Genomic DNA, 6,191 nt, shown 5'->3' with positions numbered 1-6,191 from the left:
CAGTGTGCTAACCACTGCGCCACCTCGCTCGGTTGTAACATCAAGAACAAGGTGTTTACTTAAGTCTGCACCGTAGCTTGTAATCTCTATGTGTAAGGCAATGTGCTGACTGACTGAGTCATCACCGCCCAGTCCAAACCGCTAAGGATAGGAACTCGAAATTTGGAGAAGTTGTGGAGCTCGTACTGCAGGCGTCGTTTAAGAAGGGATTTTTCGAAATTCCAACCCTAAGCTTGTGAAGTAATGGATAAAGGTTTTTTTTTTGAGAAAATGTCGGTTATAAGTCAGTTTTGAAGCTAGACCTGCGGAATTTGTTATTTGGTTTCTCAGTCAGAAATAAAGAAATATGTGTTTCAGAATTTTTGGAAATTTAATCTGATGGAGATGGAATAGTAGGGGAAAGCTTCTCTAAAAAAAATATATCATTATTAAAGAACTACTTAAGTGCAGGGTGTTTATAAATGAATATCGGAGTTTTAACGCTTTATAATATTTATTACATTAAACTTACAATTATAAATGATACGTAAAATGAAAGAACAACTCAAACAGTTTTACCAATAACATTATAAATGTTCACTGGCATAGCGAAGTACGCGATTGGTTGAACTTCACTGTACACAAGCGCTGGATAGGCCGCAAGAAGCCCAATGACAGGGCTTGCTTTGCAAGGCCTCCACGTTCACGCGATCTAACACGATGTGATTTTTTCCTTTTGGGCTTCATCAATGATCGTGTGTACGTGCCTCTGCTACCAGCAGACCTCCCTGAATTAAGAATACGGTTTGAAGCAACTGTTGCTACAATCACTGAAGTCACACTTATCAACGTTTGGGAAGAACTCGGCTATAGACTTGATGTGTGCCGTGTTACAAATGGTGCCAACATTGAACATTTATAAGGTTCTTGGTAAAACTGTTTGAGTTGCTTTTTCATTTGACATATCATTTATAACTGTAAGTTTCATATAATAAATATTATAAAGCGTTAAAACCCCGATATTCATTTATAAACACCCTGTATTTTAAAAGCTACATCTATCAACACTGACATTTGACTTAACAGTTACAAATTTTAAAAAAATACGTATTTCAGTGTTTTTGGAAATCGAACCCCTAAGGGGGTGAAATAGGGATGAGCATTTATATGAAAATAATTTATTATGAAAGCATTTTTAAAGCTAAATCTATGAAAATAAAAATATGCTCAGTTAAAAATAAAAATATCCTTGTTTCAATGGGGGTGAAGCGCGAGATGAAAGTTTTTATGGAACTATTTCACTGTACAAGCATTTCTTAAGTTAAATCTTTGAAAATTTGGCTGCACTGTTAGAAATAAAACATATGCACGTCACTGTTTTTGTAAATTCAACCCTTAATGGGGTGAAATAGGAGGTGGAACGTTTTATGAAAATATTTTATTCCGAAAGCATTTTAAACCTAAATTTTTGAAAATTGGTGTTTGGCTTCTCGGTTAGGGATGAAAAAATACGTGCTTCACGGATTTTGGAATTTCAGCCCCTAAGGGTGTGGATTAGGATCAGACTGGTTCACTGACTCATCATCCCCCATCTCAAATCCTAAGGGTAGAAACTTGAAGTTTGGAGAGGGTGGGGATCTTATACAGTAGGCACCGTTTAACAAGTCATTTTCCGAAATTCAACTACTAAGGGGGTGAAATAGGGGACGAAAGGCTTTTTGAACGTATGTCACTGTTACGAGAATTTTGTCACTAGAACTGCAAAAACTGGTATTTGGTTTCTCAGTCAGAAAATAAAAAAATACTTGTTTTAGCATTTTTGAAAATTCAACCATTAAGCGGCTAAGTTAGTGGGTGAAAGGTTTTTTTGAAAATACATAATTACTAAAGAACCACTAAAGTATTTTTAAGGTTACGTCTATGAGAATTCGTATTTGACTCCTAGATTAGAAATAAGAAATTAGTGTTTCTGAAAATTTAACTCCTAAGGGAGTGCAACAGGAGGTCAAAATTTTTAAGAAAATATTTTGTTACATTAAAACCATTTTAAAGGTAAATTTTGTGTAATTTTCAGTTCTCGATTAGAGATACATAGAAATACTTGATAGGAGATGAAAGTTACTATAAAAATATCTCCACAAGAACACAGAAGGGATGATTAATAAAAACTTGGGACTCCAGTTATCAGAACCGCTGTTTGGCCAGAAGTATATTCAGAAAAGACCGTGCTTATATGGCCTTAATTAGCGTGTAAAGCTTTGTTGTTGGAGTTTGTGAACAACATAAAAATTGGATAAAATAATAACAAAAAACTAAAATTCTCCAAGCCATTCTGTCTATGCGAACGAAGCAGTGGGCGCTGAACTAGTTGTTAAATAAACTTGCTGTTACTCTGTACCTTATGATGCAACGAAAATAGTTAATTTTATTAAACGCCATCCTGTTAGTCATCGAATTTTTTGGTGCTGTATGAGGAAATGGTAAGTATTTAAAAGTTTTTATTGACTCACGGAAGTTAAATGGTTATATCAGGGCAGAAAACTTTCTCATACTATATGAACTTTATCTTCTTCTCGCCATGTACACCTTTCCCAAAGCAAGTCTGGCTTCAGACTGTGACTTATTTGTTTGTTAAAAATAAACGTTTTAAATTTATCACTTCAGAGACGGAACACAAATCTATGTAATGTGCAAGACAACATCAAATCGTTCATTAAAGACCCAACACATTGGGCAGTCTGTTTAAATTCCAATCAGATTGACTACTTCGATAGCCTTCATTGTTTCCAGTAGAAATTCACCCCTAGTTCTAACGACAATGTGTAGAACTTAACTGAAAAACATTTGAAGGGTTATGAAAAAGCTTTTAGACTCTTTCCCTGCTCTGTCTAGTAATTCCAATTGAATATGCAGTCGATTGGAAGAGAGAATAATTATAGAATTAAAATGAGCAGCTACTGGAAAATTTCAGTTCTTAAGTTACACAAAATAATTATTTGTGACCTTTAAGTTTCTGGTTAAGCTAAAAGGCGGAGTTTACAATTCTGTCAAGTGCGTCGGTAACAGATTTATTACCTGTCTGATCCAAAAATTGGTGTGGAAACGCTTCTTCTTATACTTATATAAAAAATAGATACAGAAAGAAACTTTCAGCGAAAGTAATATGAAGAATTTACTTCTGTGGGGATCCACAGCCTCTAATGGTTTAAAGGAATATATTGACCGTTGTAGGCTGTATTGTACTTTAATAAAATCGTACTATCAGCTAATTTCGTGAACGGCCTTGCCGCAGTGGTAACATCGGTTCCCTTCAGATCAACGAAGTTAAGCGCTGTCGGGCTTGGTTAGCACTTGGGTGGGTGACCATCCGGGTCTGTCCAGCGCTGTTGGCAAGTGGGATGTATTCAGGCCTTGTGAGGCCGATTGAGGAGCTACTTGATAGGGCAGTAGCGGCTCCGGTCACGAAAACTGACAACGGTCGGGAGAGCTCTGTGTGTTGATCACATGCCCCCCCTCAACCCCATAGTGTGACGCCTGAGGGCTGAGTGAGGATGACACGGCTGCCGGTCGGTACCGTTGAGAATTCAAGGCCTGTTCAGACGGTGTTTATTTATTTTTATTAGCTAATTACGGCGGTGAGCCATTATGAAGCACATTTGCTATGTAGTGTATTACAAATCGTGCTCATCACGTTCTTTTACGTCATGTGCATGTATGTGACATAAAAGAGTGTGAAGAGCACGATGTGTAATACATGGCATAGCAAATGTGGCTGATAATGGCTCACGGCTGAAATTAGATAACAGCACGATTTTAATAAAGCACGACACAGCCTGCAACGGGCAATGTATTCTTTTATTAAAGTAATTTGAGATTGTCTGTAATGTCTGTGGTTCTTCGTTTTGAAGTTATGCGGCATCCAAAACGGGCAGATCCTTCTCACCTAATTCCAGCATAGGACTGAGCCAGTTAATTCCATAATGAAAATCTATAGATTTACAGGAAAGTGTAAAATACTTCGTATAATAAGTCTGTATAATAAGTCTGCATCAGTCCTTTTAGTGCGTACCGCTGAAATGTAAAACAATATAAGAGTATTACGGGTGTTAAATTGTAGAGCTTGGTTTTTTGTGGAATTAACTATAGCAGATTAGCAATGGAGCTCCGACTGACAATGCTCGCTAGCAAATCACCAGCCTTAGCATCTTCTGTCCCAGGCGTCGGAGTTCGTCTCTTCTGCAGGTGTTCCGTAGCCTAGTAAGGAATTGGTTTACAAAGTGGACGGTAGAGAAGCCACAGACAGTGAAAGTCGGGGTAATCTGGCGAAACATTTATTCAGAAATGAACACACAAAATCAGAGGTAGCCCTGTCACAAGTATTCATAAATTTTTACACACGGATTGTAGCCGCTGGGCGAACGTACTTGCTGTAAGACAAGTTGAAAGTACACAAGACCACTCACAAACCTGACTTCAGTTTGAAGATCAGTCCCCAGAGAGAGCACAGAAATGAAATGGTGTGTATCACTATAACCAGAGAAACTAACGAGGGGTCACGTTAACAGCAACAAAGGTTGGTCAAGACAGCTTACTACGCTACATCCCGGTCTGCAGCGCTAGTGTCTTGCAGTACAAATTCAGTCGTGACCTTTGTAATTGCGGAGTGCTTCAGAATCATCACGATTGGTTCCCGGGATACTAAAGCTCTGCAGTTCCCAGGGCAGTGAGAACCACTAGTCATTAAATGGCGGTAACTGCCGTATAATGAACTTGGCGATGTTGGCTCCTCTAGAAACTGGCTGGAAAGCTGCTCTCCAGGTTATTTAAACGCTCGGCCTACGAGCTACAGTGCACCTCTGCGGTACGCGAAAAGGTCCTCGCAGCCAACCTAACAGGGGTGATAGATGGAACCGTTCCTACTGTTTCTGACCGCCTGGAGTGGTAGAATTCGGTCTCTCACGTTGGGTGCCCTGACCTGGCGACAATTCTCAGCAGGAGGGAGAACCGTGGGTGCTTCTGCCACTGCGTGGTTTCAACGACGATTTGAAATAGCGGCCAGAACAGACAGCTACATTTCGCCATCTTGGCCGTTTTCTATGTCAATGAAACGGGAAATGCTAAAATCACCCTGTCCCCTATAACCGATGATCCTCTACGTAGACAATACACCGGTAATGTCTGTGAACTGGGAAAATTAATTTAGTAGTATTAATTCAGTGATCATGTTTGACAAATTGTTATTTAATTACTCGACTGGTCGAAGTTAGGTATCAGTTTACTCGAAATTTTATATGGAGTTCGAATGTATGAACAGAATTAAAGGAATAATTTTATTTCTCTGTCTCTTCCTTTGTGAAGAAAACTGTTGTGGAGAGACGCTGTGACATTGCTACGTGCTTCACAAAGTCACTGCTTTACACAATGATTTGCTTGGAATTCAGTTACTTCTGTCTTACAGCAAGTATGTTTTTCTTTTATTAGGCAGGGTTTCCCACACATCAGATTTTTGTGAAAGAAGGTCGCAAGTCGAAAAGGTTTAGGAGCCACTGCTCCTTGGTACGTGCAAAAATATCTACATGGCACCAGAGTCGTACGATAAAGCAACAAAATTATCTATTGGGTGCAAATATATTTGTTAAAATTAAAAGCAAGATAGTGAATGCATACAGATTTAAGACAAGAAAGACATATGAGGTTTAATGAAAACTCTTCCTTGAACTAAATAAAGAAATATTCTTTACGTCATAACTCTATAACGACCTTCTGGACGAATTTATTCCTGAAATAAACAATCACGACATTAAGGGATTTATAACGAAAATACAATGGTATGCCACTGTATCTGAAACTTACAATGGTATTGCAATGCACCATAAGCAGGTTATTCACATTTTGCGTAGTTATTCCGTGACGTCTATCCTTAATGACAAGCTCAGCTCCACCGAATACCGTCTCGCTAAAGGCGCTAGAGGTAACCGTACATAGAACTTCTCGTGCCACTTGCGACGGTCTGGGATAAGTTGTTTCTCTTTATTTTCACCACTCCAGAAGCGACTGTCTCTCGTGTGGTTTTCCCATCAACAAATATATGGAAACTTCATCGACAATTTCCTGCTCCTCCACCCACGGTGCAAAGACATTCTTTGCATGCTTTGAAGGCGTCGATGCTGAGGCTTCGTTCTCTGTATGACATTCTGCAAATAATACAACAT

General features: G+C 38.9%; 1 pseudogene; it reads left to right on the top strand.

The window, feature by feature from the left end:
- The first annotated feature begins 3,252 nt into the window (after window positions 1-3,252).
- On the top strand, window positions 3,253-3,371 carry LOC126291876 (5S ribosomal RNA; annotated as a pseudogene).
- The last annotated feature ends 2,820 nt before the right edge of the window (window positions 3,372-6,191 follow it).

This window comes from Schistocerca gregaria, chromosome 1 (genome assembly GCF_023897955.1).
Source record: "Schistocerca gregaria isolate iqSchGreg1 chromosome 1, iqSchGreg1.2, whole genome shotgun sequence".
Classification (NCBI taxonomy): Eukaryota; Metazoa; Arthropoda; class Insecta; order Orthoptera; family Acrididae; genus Schistocerca; species Schistocerca gregaria.
The sequence above is the reverse complement of the archived record's forward strand: the minus strand, read 5'-3'. Positions and strand labels throughout refer to the sequence as shown.